This window comes from Elgaria multicarinata, chromosome 6 (assembly GCF_023053635.1).
Source record: "Elgaria multicarinata webbii isolate HBS135686 ecotype San Diego chromosome 6, rElgMul1.1.pri, whole genome shotgun sequence".
NCBI lineage: Eukaryota > Metazoa > Chordata > Lepidosauria > Squamata > Anguidae > Elgaria > Elgaria multicarinata.
Window position 1 is genome coordinate 100575149 of NC_086176.1, and position 16437 is coordinate 100591585.

Sequence of the window (16437 nt, forward strand, 5' to 3'; positions counted from 1 at the left end):
AGCTAGGTTTTGTCCTGGTAGGCTCAAACAAGCCCCTTTTAAAGCAACCTGTGGAGGGAGCATCACACCAAGAGAACTGACAGGTGGAGGGTTGGTTAAGTATCACACAAGGAAATTGATGTGTGGGGGAGTGGGTTAAGCATCCCACAAGAGAATAGGTGGGCGGAGTGTCAGTTAGGCACCTCCCACCAATTGATTCTCTGCTGTAAATATTCCCTAGACCCTGCATTAATACCACAAAGGGAAGAGAAGGGGTTGGATGGATCTGCAATGTGCCTTCCATGAGAGGAAGGGAACTTCTGCGATTAAAGAGGCTCTGCCAACAGAAGGTCCTTCCACCTGATTTGGGGGCATCCCCCTCACACAACAGCGCACCCCATTCAACAGAGTCTTCTGACTCTCCATGCAGCATTTTCAGGAGGCTGGAGGGCTCCCATGGGAAAGGTTGGAGGAGGAAGTCCACCTCTATCAGTACCATTGCTCCAGTTTAAATCTGGATCCAACCCAATGATGGGAACCCTTCTCTTTCTTGGTAACATCTAGTTTGTCTAGAAACTAGTAAAAAAAAAAGTGCAACAGAAATGGAAGAAACAACGCAGGCAAATCTTTCCCTTTCATCCAACCTTTATGACCCCTCTCAAAGTCTGAGCCTGGCACTGGGAACCCTACATAAAGATTTTTAATTAATTGATTAATTAACTCATTAAAATATTTCTAGGCTGCATTTCAGGACAGTAGCTCTCCCAAGGCAGCTTACATCCATAAAAAGAAGAAGAAGAAGAAGAAGAAGAAGAGATACAGCAATAAGTAACATTTGTAAAAACAGCAAACATAAAAATAACAAACTCCTGCAAAAAAATCTGGCCTAGACAGTACTAAAAATCTACAACACAATTGCAGCTACAACCCAGAACAGTCTAATAAAACATAATCAGGGGGAAGGGCAGAGTAAATAAATAATTTTACTGGGCCTTCCTAAAAGCCTGCAGGGATGGGGCCTGGTAGATGCCCAATGGCAACCCATTCCAGAGGTGAGGTGCCACTGCAGAAAAGGCCCTCTCCTAACTTGTCCACCTAACTGCCCTCAAATGTGGGTAAGTGAGAAGGGCTTCTGTTGCTGACTTTAAAGTGTGGGCAGCCTGATATGGGTAGAGGCAAAACCTTCACCTGAAGTGGTTTGGCAAGGACTTAGTTCAGTACTTTTAATGAACAGCTCCCCTGCCCTTGAAGAATTGCCTGATTTGCTTGGATGGATAAGAAACAAACAAAACAGAGAGGCTTTCATAGAGACATCCACTTAAGGGAGAGAATGTTTGGGCAAAAAGCAATATGCTTCACCTCTAATTAGCTCTGCCTTGCTTTTACTAACTACCAAGCATGTTTGTGCTTGCATAAGATCCCTGGTCTTTTCACAGCCTTTCTTCTTCTTTTTCCTTCCATCCCCTTCTCCGTCCTTCTAATCCAATGTTTATGAGACTGGACATGGCAAAAGGCCATTGTGTAAAAATGACTTTTTAAATATCTGGCCTCAGTAGCTGGCCATCTATGGAACTGTTTGCTGCAAGTCGAGGTTACACAGCTAAATTATGCAAGTGTATCCCAAGGAGAACAGGAGATGGGAAGGCACACGTTGAAAATATGAGTTTGTGTAAATTGTTGCAGCTGAGCTTGTGCCACCAAGGTTAGGTATATTCTGTCCTTTGTTCCAAAATAATGCAATAACAGAGAGTACAAGAGAGAGTCATGGGGATACCACTGAGCAGAATGGATACATGGGAAGGAACAAAGAGCTAGGAAAAGTAAAGAGGACCATTGTGACAATATCACAATGCTTGCCATGTTGAGTTTGTATTAATGTTTATATGTGTTTCTGTGTTAAATAGAACCCAGGTTAGTTAGGGTTAATTGTACAGTAGAGAGTGAGTGAAAGGTGATAGAGGTGTGTGTGTGTGTGTGTGCGTGTGCACATGTAGACTGAATTTATATAAGGGGAGAGCAGACAGTTAGGAAGACAGGGCCTTAGAAATTGATGAAGCTACATCTAATTAGTTGGAGTTAGAAGGGGTAGAGTAGGCAGGGTAAGATTAAGAGCTGAGTGATTAATTATAAGATATAACATCTCTTGTATTAAATCAATATTCATTTGTTTGTTTTTAAAATATAAAAGCCCATGCCTTGTTAATCTTTCTGTGCTACCAATAGTGAACATATTTCCTGAGTACTTCTCCTGTTTGGGTAAAGAGAACCAATTGGGCATGCTGAGTCTCTTTTATCTAGAGAATATCAGGGATGAAGTTTGTGGGTCAATGAGGACAGCTTTACCCAAAGTGGAGGTCAGGTTGCATCACAGCCCATGCCTTGCCCATTTGTCTTGAATTGTGCTGTTTCAAATTCCTGTTAAGAGCACTGCTTTGATTCATAACCATAGCAATCAGGAACTTAGAAGATGTGTATCTGCATGTATATTTGTTGTTGGTGTACTCTGCATTTTGCCAGATATTTCAGGGTTGGAACATGGTGTGGCAGCCTTCTGTCCTTAATTGCTCCATAATAGAACACAAATTTAAAAACTGTGGACTAAGCATTACAAGGTGAACAAGTCTTTGCACTTAATGTGACACGAATAGTAGAATCCTATTTGTGTCTACTCAGAAGTAAGCTCCATAGAGTTCTATAGGGCTTACTCCCAAGTAAATGTTTATAGCATGGCTGGCTAGAAAATGCTGGGAGTTGTAGAACTTTTTTTCTATCAAATGCATAGGATTGTGTCCTCAAACTGTTACAGTCATTCATAGGATCGTGTCCTCAAACTGTTACAGTCATTCTCTTTTTCCAAGGCTATTCTTTTCAAAAGCTTTATTTCTTCTCGAAGTGAAGTCGAGAAGGATGCAGACAAGCTGGAGGGAGTTCAGAGGAGAGCAACAAGGATGATCAGGGGTCTGGAAAAAAAGCCCTATGAGGCCCACTCTACACTAGGAACTCTATGATTTAGTCCCATTAACCACAGGTGAATGGCAGATGACACTTTTAGCCATGGTTAGTGTTGCTAATCATGCAGCATAACGTGGTTAGTGAGGCTGACCACAATGTGGTTAACAAGTGTACATGATTAGGAAAAACATGAGTCAGACAACACTGTTAACCGCCATTAATCATGCTGTTAACCATTTTGCGGTTAAGCAGCATGGTTAATGGTGTCATCTGAATGGGGCCAGTGTGTTGTGGAATAATAGTGACAGGCTACACAGTGCTGCTCTGAGAGTGAACACATCAACATTGGAAGTGTGATGCAAATTTTATAGGTGCCACATGAGCAGAAAGAACAGGATGACTATGTTGGCAAGTTCAGACATTTTTCCTGTCTAAACATGCGTAGGATTTCACACTCAATATGCATTTTCCCCCTTGACGCCATATCAGATGACTTTTTAGCTCTGGCTGCATTAATCTAGATTGCTCAAGCCCCTGATTTCCCTTAACACAAACAGAGTTTATCATATTCCGTTTTATTGCATCTACTATGAGCGCAAGGGGACTGACTACATGTGCAAAAGAGGTACGCACATGGTAGTTCTATCAACCAGCCCTGTTCTGTGGTGAAATCCCTTCCAGGAAAAAAGGCTGGATTTCTTATCACTCCCATCAGCTTTATTGCAGAGGTGCGAAACACAGTGAGACCTAGTTACTTGCACTCACCGCCTGGCACTTTATATGTTGTGTTCAGAGCACTTGCAAATTCTCATTTTCTTTTAATTCTAAGGATATTCTAATTTAACAGCTGACAGTTCACAAGGGGCAGCCATTCTGTGGGCAAACATGTTCCCCTTTCTCTATAGCCACTGAACCTCAGACTGGTTTCTCATTGGACTGGGAAGCAAGCAAAGGTTTTTCCTTGAAGGGGAACAGGACAGAGGAACTTTCTCCTGATGTTCAGGATCATATCTCGGCATGTCTTTCAGGTATCTCAGCTTGGTTGCTTCATCGTCGTTTGAAACTTAATATGGCAAAGACAGAATTGCTTGTTTTTCCTCCCAAACCTCCTTATCTCTCATTCTCCATATCTCTCATTCTCCATTACTGTCAATAAAGTTACACTTACTCCAGTTGAGGAAGCTTGTAGTCTTGGTTTTATATTTGACTCCTCACTCTCCTTTACTCCTCACATTGAGGCAGTAGCTAAATCCTGACGTTTTTTCTTATATAATATTGCCCGGATCAGATCGTTTTTGTCTTTCTCTTCTGTCAAGTTCATGCATTGGTTATTTCTTGGCTGGACTATTGTAACCTTCTTCTGACTGGCCTTCCTTCTTCTCACATCAGTTCATTGGTTTCTATTCATCACTCTGCTGCTAAGGTCATCTTCTTGGCTCATCCCTTCTGAAATCTTTTCATTGGCTTCCAATTCACCTCAGAATCCAATATAAGCTTCTTCTGTTGACTTTCAAAGCTTGCCACAGTCTAGCTCCTTCCTGACTTTTTTCTCTCATCTCACATTACTGCCCCGCTCGTGCTCTTCGCTCCTCTGATGCCATGTTTCTCGCCTGCCCAAGGGTCTCTACTTCTCTTGCTCGGCTTCGTCCATTTTCTATCGCTCCCCCTTATGCCTGGAATTCATTTCCAGAGCATTTGTGGAACACAAATTCAATTACTGATTTTAAAGCTCGATTGAAAACTTTTCTTTTTTCTACAGCTTTTAGAACTTGACTCTGTTCATCCTTTTACACCGTTAGTTTTATTGTCCCCCTGTTTGGTGCATTCTCTTCCTTCTCTTATTGTTTTATTATGATTTTATTAGAACGTAAGCCTATGTGGCAGGTTGCCCCTGTTTTATTCTTTTACTATGTACAGCACCATGTACATTGATGGTGCTAAAATAATAATAATAATAATAATAATAATAAGAAGAAGAAGAAGAAGAAGAAGAAGAAGAAGAAGAAAGAGGCTAGCTCATGACTGTCATTTCCAGAGCACTGTGAGAAAAACGAATTGCCAAGCTACAAGTAATTGTTGTTATTCACTAGCATAGCGCCTGTCTCAAGGGCGACAGAGATTTTGTAGCAGTCCTGAAGGCTTCCTAATCCCTTTGTCACACTAGGCCTTTTGGTGTGCCCTCCAGAGAACCAGAGAGCATACTGCACCAGACACTTGCTTATTTATTTATACTATATTATATTATAACAACGTAAGAAGTGCCATGCTGGATCAGAGCAAGGGTCCATCTAGTCCAGCACTCTGTTCACACAGTGGCCAACCAGCCATCGGCCAGGGACCAACAAACAGGACATGGTGCAACAGCACCCTCCCACCCATGTTCCCCAGCCACTGGTGCACACAGGCTTGCTGCCTCAAATGCTGGAGATAGCACACAACCCTCAGGGCTAGTAGCCATTGGTAGCCTTCGCCTCCAGGAATTTATCCACCCCCCTTCTAAAGTCATCCAAACTGGTGGGAGTTTGGTGGTGGGAGACCACCACTCTCTCCACTGGTGGGAGACTACATCTTGTGGGAGTGAGTTCCATAATTTAACTATGCACTGTGTGAAGAAGTACTTCCTTTTTTTTTGTCCTGGATCTCCCACCAATCAGCTTCATGGGATGACCCCGGGTTCTAGTATTTTGAGAGAGGGAGAAAAGTGTCTCCCTATCCACATTTTTACATTTATATCCCATCTTTTCTCCTCTTGCAAGGATCCCAAGGCAGCATACATGGTCCTCTTCTCCATTTGATCCTCACAATAAACCTTTGAGGTAGGTTAGCCCAAATGTATGTGAGCTCCGTCAAATGGGGAGAAATCCCGTTCCCTTACCGTGGCTCTGATTCCTGCATCTCTTCCACTTCTGCAACGACCTGTAATTACATGAAGAAGAGAGCATTGACCACGTGGCTTGTACAGCCTCAATGAAGTTGAATGCAGTGCCCTCTAGTGGGCATTTTATAGCATAACTATGCCTGCACATGGCAGGAAAATCTGATAAATATCGATTTATCCCACAAGAGTCAGGTTTTCTGAGGTTTTATTTTTAGTGCTAGAATGGGAAAATGGAGCGGGAGATGCACACGAGGTTGACGGCATCATCAGAATGATCCGTGAACATCCATGACTGGCCAGTAACAAGCATGCCATTTTAAGAAGCTCTGTGACTGGCCCAAAATCACCCAGTGAGCTTCAGGGCTAAGGAGCGACTATAAGCTGGATCTCCCATATTCCAGTCCAACACTTTAGCCACTGAACCACACTAGGAGGGGATCTACACTAGTATATGAAACATTGATTTTACAGTCATTGAACGTTTTGTTTTTGAACGATTTAAAACGTAGCAGTTTTTAGCTTTTAATGTTTAACGTTTACTTACTTTTCTCTTTCCATGGGAATGCATTCCTTTTGGCCACACTAAGAAAAGAAATCCATTTGTTCTTTTTTCCCCCATCTGCCAATTTCCCCTCCCACTTCCTCTTCTCTCCGAGAATTCTCCACCGGCAAACAAACCAGCAAGCAGCCTCCCAAAAGTGAAACTAAAAAATGTCTGTAAAAAAGAGGCTTGAAAGAAAAAAACAGCTCCAACTTTGGGCATGGAAATTACATAAATATGCCCCCCAGGAATGCAATTGGCTAATTAAGAACTACAGGAAACCCATTTAATACGATGAAATCGGTCACATCATACCAAATAAAACAACTTATTTCAGAGAAGTTCAAAATAAAAACCAGAGAACAGACAAAACGTCACAAACTGAACGTCATGTGGCGAAATACTACCAAACGCACACTTAAAAACGGTAAGACACGTTCTAACTTGACTAGTGTAGATTCCTCCACCTCTCTATTTACATTCAGCATTTTTATGCCGCTTTTCAGGTGCATAGCCTTCCAAAGCGATTTACAAAATTCGAAATGATATAATCTCAAACATGCATACAGTTCAGCAAACAAACAAAATACATTCTAAAAAGACTATTAGTAAGTCTTTGGTGCCTAAATTATAACAGAGATAGGCCAGGTGAGCTTCTTTGGGGAGCGTCTTCCAAAGGACAGAAGCCACAAAGAAACAGATGTTGCACATCTGCCCCACCCCATTTATATCTCTCTGCCTTAGTTCATACCTTGAATGAGAACTTAGGCCTTAGCTAGCCCTAAGGATTATCCCAGGCAAATGGAGGGGTCATCCCTGCCTACTCCCAGTATCCCCTGTGTGTCATTTGGATGTACAGGAATGATCTTGGGACGATCTTGGGATATAGGCCTGGTCTAGCCATGACTTTAGTAGTCATGGCTAGAGCAGCAGGTAGATGGTGTGATTTATTTATTTATTTATTTATTTATTTATTTATTGTTATTTATTGATCTAAGAATTTATATTTTGCTTTTCCAGACAAATCTATGTAAGAATATGTTAGTGTATCAGTTATTATTAGAGATCTACAGACCGATTTTGCTCAATTCTTGTAAACTGAAGCTTGAGCAGTGCAGATGTCCAGAAAATTTTGAAACTTCAAAACAATTCAAAGCTCGAGTTTTAATAGCAAAACAATATGTTTATTTGCTCAGCACTAAACAGTCTCCTATTACTCTATGGTTCAGTGCTGGCTTATTTCCTCCGCGCCAAAACAGCAGCTGATCTGACATCACATGTTTTCACCCTGAAACTTAAAGAAATGCTAAATTTTATTTTTAAAAAGAACACATTTATTATTATTTTCATCTTTGCCGGTTTGTTTGTGCATCAAACTGATTAAGCCAATTTTTGTTTTGTTTTCTCAGACTTCTAGTTGTATGGGCATGGAGTTTACACTAGTAACTCTCAGAATTTTCCACATGAGCACCCATTTTCATGCATGAAACAATTCTATGTTCTAGATTTACGTTGCTGATTTATAAATGTGTTTATAATAGAGCATATCTAACTAAGTATAATAATTTCTAATGTGTAAAAGAGATTTACAAATCTTCACCATCTTCCGTCAGTAGGTCATGAGTTATGATCTTTCTGTGCCTACTAGGTCCTTTCACAAATTCAGGTAATTAGATTATACACAGAAATTCCAGTTTCTTCTATCTTAGAGTTTTCTACTCTCCCATTAAAAAAAACAGTGCAATGCAGTATATATCTACTGAGATGTCTTCTCAGGAGTAAACCCCACTGAGTTCAATGGAACATACTCCCAGTTAAATTAGTATAGGATGCTTCCTATTCCTATAAAGGTCAAATTATTTTATGGCGCAGGTCAATGAAGCTCTAAGCCAGTGGAGTTTCCTCTCTGATCTATATTTTTTAAAAAGAGTTATTTCTCTTAGATAGAGAGAAAGAGAGAGAGAGAGAGAGATTTCTTTTCTTCTTTCTAGGTAATCATTGTCAGGTATAGGTGCAAGGCTGGCGTTGTACCTAGTTGGTAGATTTATTAGGAAATGGTTTGACAATGCCAGATGTCTCTGCAAGCTTATCTCTGTAAGAAGTTCCCATGGGAGTAGCTTGTTCACTCCCTGCCTCGGCCTTGAAGCTGCTGGTTCTCTGGGAACTTCAGAGTGTTTTGGAAAAGGTGGGGGGCGCTCTTCGAAGTGGGTTGTAACATCCCACCCTCTTGGCACGTGGGCATAGTTTACAGGTCAGATGACCTGTCTATCAAGTGGCTTTGAATAAGCCTTAAATGCTGGTGCAAAGCTGCAATGCCTGACCTCCTTCCTACTTTGGATTCCATCTCCGCTTGGGACTTTGAAAGCACTCTGCACATGGATGCTTTGCTATTTGGACTTTGGATACCTAAGAATTGTGCCCTGAAAAGTAGTGAGGCTTTTCATAGTCTCATATGCTGTAGATTCTGTGTTTGTGCCCAGATTCAGGTGACCGAGAGTTCCCGCTCCTTAGCGGAAGGATGGGACGCCTGAGCCTGAGGCTTAACCTTTCCAGAAGTTGTGGTAACAGGGTCAGCTCATGGTAGGCTGAGATTGACAAGAGCGTGACAGATCTCAAAGGTTGCTCAGAGCAACCTTTCCTGGGACTTGTTTTAGGAGATTGGCCATGTTCCTTTGAGGTGCCAGCATATGCGGCATCTGGAGAAGCTCAAAGTGGTGACTCTCCGAGTGTTTGCCTTAAGGATTATTTCAGAAAAAGACCCTAAAGCTTTCTAACCATCGTTCAGCTTTAAGTGTGTTTTGGAGACTCTGTAACCATTAAGCTTGTCTACCATGGGATTTCCGCAATAAAAGAAGTCTCACTGATGTGAGCGTTTCGTGTCAGCTTGCCAGCACGTGCAAATGCCAGAGGGAACAGCCTCTGAACGCGACAAACATCTGATTTGGCAAGCCTCCATTACAAAGAAGAACATGACCATTCATCTATACATTCTGTAAGTGGGTTGCTTTTATATGTCCTAGGGTGCAATCCCATGCATGTTCAGACAGAAAAATTCCCACAACTCCCAGCATTCCTCAGCCAGCATAGCTGACTGGCAAATGTTGAGAGTTGTAGGTGTTTTTTTTTCTGTCTAAATATGCATAGGATTGTGCCCTTAGTGTAATGGGAAGGGGGGGAAAAAACCTTACAGAATTGCAGAATATTGCCTTGGTCATATATTTGTAGGGTGCGATCCTTATACAATGAAGACTTGTACATATAAACCAAAGAATTAGCAATAAGTATGGCACCACTGACGTCCGTAGCATAGTGCTTTAAGGATGCATGCCAAGATCACCTTAGAATCATAAAATTGGAATGGGGCCTTGTAGGCCAACTTGTCCAACCCTCTCTTTGAGGCAGTGAATCCAGAAATAAAGCAACCCTAGCAGCAGTGGCTGTCCAACCTGCTTGAAGACCTCCAGCGTGGGAGAATCCATCATCACTCTAGGTAACTGGTTCCATTATTGAATTGCCAGCACCATCGAGAAGTTTCTCCTAATATTCAACCAAAATCTGCCCTCTTCTTATTCTCGTCCATAGCATAAATCCTATGCATGTGTATCCAGAAGTCGGTTCTGTTAATCTCCTTGAAACTAATAGTGCAAACCTTATCCAAAACGTAACCCCTGTTGCGTTCTAAAAGTAAGTCCAATCTAAGTCCAATCGTGATCTTTAGGATTGCAACGTTAGTCCTAGGAAAGTATGTTTTGTGTTTAAGATTCCAGCTCTAGTCATCTTTCCCCCCACTCCAGAGACCTTCTCTTGCTTTGAACTAAACGCACAAACAACTCAGGCCGTATTTTTTCTACACACCTTTATTGGTCTATATGGCACTGGAATCATGGGAGTTTTCATCTGGTGAGGTGCTGAGAATTGGCTAGTGTGCCCCACCCACCACCAAGGTTCCCTAGGAAGAGGGGTTGATTGCACTGGCAGCTGATGAATCTGATTGCAGTGGGGAGCTGAATCCACTCCAGGGCCAGATCTACACCAAGCAGGATGTGACATTTTGAAAAAGCACCTTTTATCAGCTTAGGCTGATATACCAACTGTGCCCTTATCTGGACAGAGATAGCCTAGCTACAGTTATCCATGCTCTGATAACCTCTCATTTGGATTACTGCAATGCGTTATACGTGGGGCTGCCTTTGAAAACGGTCCGGAAGCTTCAGCTGGTACAAAACAGGGCAGCACAGTTACTGACAGGGACTGGCCGACGAGACCACATCATGCCAGTCCTTTTCCAGCTTCATTGGCTGCCAGTCCAGGTCCGGACCCAATTCAAAGTGCTGGTATTAACATTTAAAGCCCTAAATGGCTTGGGGCCAGGCTATCTGAAGGAACGCCTCCTCCCATATGTACCTGCCCAGACCCTAAGGTCACCTTCAGGGGTCCTTCTCTGCGAGCCCCTGCCAAAGGAAGTGAGGCAGGTGGCTGTCAGGAGGAGGGCCTTCTCTGCTGTGGCACCCCGGCTGTGGAATGAGCTCCCTAAGGAGGTTCGCTTGGCACCTACATTATATGCTATTAGACGCCAGGTGAAGACCTTTTTATTCTCCCAGCATTTTAACAGTCTATAAATAAATTTTAACTTGGTGTTTTAAATTTGTAATTTTGCATTGCTGCTGTTTTTATCTGGTTGAGGTTTTATACTGTTGTTTTATACTTTGAATGGTTTTAATTTTTGTGAACCGCCCAGGGAGCTCCGGCTATTGGGCGGTATAGAAATGTAATAAATAAATAAATAAATAAAACTGTTTGAACACTGTATATGCAGTGGGTCCTGGGCCCCAACAGTTGCACTACTGTTATAAACCATGTTAAAGCAGTAGCGTAAATCCTGCCCAGGTTTCAGTCAGAAATAATCAGAACGCTAAAGGAGCTGTCCAAAGTACTTTAGAGTTCTGACTGGTTGTGACTGAAACCTAGGGGCATGTCTACACCAGGCGATATCCCGGGTATCGTCCCTTATTGACGCACAGGGGGTCCCAGAAGCAGGGAGGGAGGATCCCTCCATTTCCCCAGGATATTGCCATACATATTTTCCCGCAGTCCCGGGATGATCCCAAGGACCGCAAGTGGTGTAGCCGCCCATCCCGTCTTCTTCCCTCTTCCCCGCAAATAGCAGGGGTCATCTGAGGGAAGGTGCCAGGCTCAGGAGATTCCAGGGCCACCGGGGGTGGGTGGGGAGTGGGATCAGGGCTTTTTTTTTTAACTTTATTGCTGGTGGACGCGACGTCTTGCTTCCTCCCTGGACGTCGCGCGCCGTGTGTGAACCCAGGAGGAGGATCTTGCAATCAGCATATCTTCCCATGTCTTCCCATGTGAGCTGTTTTAACAGGAATGGGCCTTGAGCAACAGCATGGCCAGGTGTAGAATTGCCCATTTCAGCACCACTTATGCAGGAAACATTCCTCCCTGGACGTTGCACGCTAGGTGTGAACCCAGGGGGAGGATCTCCCGATCAGCATATCGCAAGATCCTCCCCTGGTGTAGATATGCCCCTAGAGCAGATTCACCCTCTACTGACATCAGACCCACCAGCCTCCATTGGTTGATTGCTAAATGTCTGTAACATGGATTTGCCCATAGTGCTAATCTAGAGTGGCTTCCCGTATAAGCTGTTTTGACAGGAATGGGCCTTGAGCAAGAGCACGGCCAGGTGTGGAATTTCCCAACTACCACTCATTTCAGCACCACTCACGCAGGAAACATTCCTGACCGTTCTTGTCCACAGATCCTTATCACAGCCACGCAGCATCCACTAAGGTGAAAGTTGTCAGGCCTTTTAGCACACTGAAATAACTGCACAAATAACTGTGGTGGGATAAAAAAATAATAAAAAAAAAACCTTAAAGAAAACAATGCCGATTTCCGAAGCCCCGTCAAATGGTATATTGAGTAGAAAAAAGATACTGAAAGTAATTTTGTTTAGAAAAAATAAAACAAAAATCTTACCCAGAGATATCATTTCAAAGAAGAGCAATGCGTTCTTTAATGAACACACTGCACCCAGGTGATTGCTTTCCATTGTGTCCTATTAGCTCCTGTAAGAATGGACAGAAATTCATTCCTTGCTTTCTGAAAGGGCCTAGCTCCCCCTGTTGAATCCTTTCCACAAGTGCTTCATAACCAAGTTACAAAGACTCTCCGGCTCTTACTGAGGGGGAAGTATTGGCAGAGGAGGACGATAGCTAGGATGGCCAGGTGTCCTCTTTTACAGAGGGTAGTCCTCTATTTGAAGGGCTGTCATGTGCAATTCCGCTTTATAGATCATGAGCCATAAGAACTATTAGCCACTGATAGCACCTGGATAGAAGGCTGAACAAGTGGGTACACAGATCACCTGGGCAGAGACTTCCACAGTATGGTAAGAAGGGGGGAGGGCAAAAATTCGCTGGGGTGTGCCAGCTTGATAGATTCCCAGGGCTCGCCCCTCTCAAGCCCCGGCAAGCACGCCTGATGGATTTTCTCCCCATGGTCTCTTAGGGGACAATGGGGCTGCTTCTCCAGTTGGATGCAGGTGAAATGCACAATTTCCCCAGCCTTGGGGAAATTGCACTAATCTTCCCCACCCTGCCAATGGCCTTCCTGCCCTGCTGATGGGGGTCTTGGTGTTCCTTGGCCCAAGTGTGCTCCCCCCTGCACACACCCATTGGGGCCTGAAAGGGCAAGGGAGGGGGAGAGGTGCAGGAAACTACACTTTCCCGGCCTCTGGAAAGCACGCAGATTTCCCCAGCCACACCATTAGCATGGCCAGGGGAATCTGCACACTTTCCAGAGGCCCGGAAAATGCACTCTCCTACACCTCACCCTCCAACCTCATCCACTGGGGCTGAACAGGCCTCTTAACACTTGCGTTAGGAGGCCCGTGTCAGGCCCCCAATGGTGCGGGGGAGAGGGAGGGAAAGCGCATGTCTGAGGCCTCCAGAAATTGCGTGATTCCCCTGACATGCTAATAGTGTGCTGTGGGAATTACATACATTCTGGAAGCCTCAGACACACACAATGCTGCATGCTTGCCAGGCTAGCTCAGCCGAAAGAGGGCCGAGTGGGCAGAGCTTGGTGGGCGCGGGAGCGCACCATTCGCTAATGGTGAGATGTAATGTATTTCTATCTAAAGTATAATAATACTTTCTAAGTTTGCATCTATACATTTATAGTAGCATATGCAAATTTTATGCAAATTAACGCCATCCTATATCCTCCTTTTTGGTGTTATATTTCCTCTTTCTTCATAATTAGCCATCTTGGCAACAGCATTTGTCTTCCATATTTGTGACTTTTGCTACATTCCTAATGAAAAAAAAAATTTTTGAAAGATAAACTTCGTTTTCTTTGGGTAAGGGGCAGAACAGGTGTAAACCATTTGACATAGATCTTTGGCTTCTCAGTTGTATATGATTTCCAGTCATCTTAAGGAAAATTCAGATTTTCAGCCAGATCCTAAGCATGATTACTCAGACGCTTCAGTAGCCCCTTACGTGCCACCAAAAAAGAGGACATAGCTTTGCATCAAATTTGCCTGTGCTGATTTATATAGAAATATTCAAATTTAGAAAGAATTGCTATAATTTAAACATAAATGCACAATATCTCAACATGTTAGGAAAGATTGTGACCAGATAAACTATGTCCTCTGTCCAAGTGCTGACTTTATATTTAAATTGGAGATCTCTTCAAACAGAGGACATCTTTGGAACAGAGAACTGTCCTTGGACAGCCCTTCAAGTAGAGGACTGTCCTCTGTAAATAGAACACATGACCACCCTTCTGCAAAAATCTTTAGACGGTGTCCGTCCAGTTGTTGCAGGTTGTTGTTGTTTTTATATGCTGCCTTTCATGTGGGCACTATTTGCTCTCCACTTCCCAGAAAGGTCCAAGCATCAATTTGGGGGGCCAAGTAAAAATTTATAACACAAGACTCACATACCACAATCCCATTCCAAACATACAATATGATGCAGCATTAAAGAATGTTTCCATTTTAATTCTGAAATCATATTTTCTACATGTCTGACATTGCACCAGGGGGTTCTTCTTCTGGGCCCAACCCCCCTCCCTGTTTTTCGTTTTTCTACTATTTTTTTAACATAATATCCAGCCTGAAGAAAAGTTCTACAAAGTTTGCTGACACTTTTTTAAGTGTTTCTGGTTGATCCTTAATTATTATTATTATTATTATTATTATTATTATTATTATTATTATTATTTATTTATATAGCACCATCAGTGTACATGGTGCTGTACAGAGTAAAACAGTAAATAGCAAGACCCTGCCGCATAGGCTTACAATCTAATAAAATCATAGTAAAACAATAAGGAGGGGAAGAGAATGCAAACAGGTACAGGGTAGGGTAAGCAGGCACAGGGTAGGTTAAAAAGGTGTCATCCTTATAAAGCTTTTGGTTATTTTTATTATTATTAAAAATCTAATGGTCCAATGGAACTGCAAGCATTTTATAAAAAGACCAATTCACTTTAAAGTTTTATTGCAAAATCATACCTTATCTCGGTTTTGCTTGCAAGTTCTCACTCGCTAAAACGAAGCTTTGCACGCTTCGTTGAAAAATAAGTGGTTTGTGTTCTTTTCCAAAAGGACATTGGCAGTACAATTCTACATATGTTTAACCAGAAGTAATTCCCACCAAGTTAAATAAAGCTCACTCCCTGGCAAGTGTGTATAGGATTGCAGCCTTAGCGATTTTTTTTTCCAGATGCAACATTTCACAAAGAAAATTATCAGAAACATCTGGAGAGTCAGGAAGTAGACATTTAGATGGTTCTTCCAGTTCCTCGGAAGTGGAAGTGTATTTTAGTGCTGAACAGAATGTGAAAAAAGTTAATGGCTGCTTTGAAACTGTGCTCTAATTAACCTCATTAAAAGTTGCATCAAACACATTTTGTGCAAATAAAAGGTGCTCCCTGTGGTGTTCCTGCCCCTATTCTAGTGAGAAATGGAAATTTCAGCCAGTGTCATTTGTATGGCATGCAGCACCTGGTGAAATTCCCTCTTCATCACAACAGTTAAAGCTGCAGGGGCTCTGCCCTCTTGACCAGATACAAAAGAGGGCAATGCTGCTGCAGCTTTAACTGTTGCAATGAAGAGGAAATTTCACCAGGAGCTGCATGCATACAAATGGCACCGGCTGAAATTCCGTTTTCTATTCAACTGTTAAAGATACAGAAGCCCTGTCCTCCTTTCCATATGGTCACCCTACTTTACGCTTCAACCTTATACTCTCCCACACTACAGTTTAACTGTTGCTAGGGCCTTTTTTTTTAATGTTAGTAGCCCTCATGGTAGTAGGCACAAGTAGGCCCTGTAGCAGTTTGAAATGTTGTTTACTTCTACATAAACTTCCACCAGTCCAAGCTAGTTAAATGAAGTATCCAAAGCTTTTGACGTCATAGCAGTATGGTCCAAACCTTTAGAGAAAAGGAAGGGAGCAGGGTTGGGGTGGGGGGAATTAAAAGGAAGTTATAGCTACCTATCCCAAGGAGAGATCTGAAGCCCAGGCTTTCATGGACCCAGAGGAAGGTTGAAAGAGACCTCTCCTAGAATACACGGTGTAGAACTCAGCAAAGCCCAGGTAGGAAAAATTAATCCAGGTAGAGAGTGAAGAAACTATTTCAAAATGAAAATTCAAATAAAATAGAGGATCAAAACTACACCAAGCTAGTCTCAAAGCCAAAGGGAAACATGTTCAAAATGAGAAAAGAGGACTCTTCTCCCAAAAGGGAGGCAAAAACCAGGCTGAGCACCTCAGGCAGCAAACCTCTCTGCCCTCAAGGAAAGACAGGCCTGCTTATGACACAAAGATTACTCCCATTCAGTTCTACAGCTTCATTCCAAGTCCTCTGTTCCCAGCACTTGAACCCAAAAAGGGACCTTAGTAACACAAACAGTTAACGGGAAAGTGGTGAGCAGAGGAAGAAGAGGAATGGGTAGGAGTGCAGACCAGTAAACAGAAGTGCTAGAGTCTGGTCACACTGAGGGGGTTGCCTATGTATATACACATACACAGACTTCCAGAATGTTACTGCC

At 42.8% G+C, this 16437-nt stretch overlaps 2 protein-coding genes across 3 annotated transcripts in view; one reads left to right on the forward strand and one right to left on the reverse strand.

Moving 5' to 3' along the window:
* PRLR (prolactin receptor) overlaps positions 1-16437 on the forward strand; it is a 96854-nt gene that overhangs the window by 49661 nt on the left and 30756 nt on the right. The window lies entirely within an intron of this gene.
* RAI14 (retinoic acid induced 14) overlaps positions 850-16437 on the reverse strand; it is a 269841-nt gene continuing 254253 nt past the window's right edge. Inside the window, exon 19 of the transcript XR_010025560.1 lies at positions 850-860. The gene's annotated coding sequence lies outside the window, so the exon portion shown is untranslated. The remainder of the gene's footprint in view (positions 861-16437) is intronic.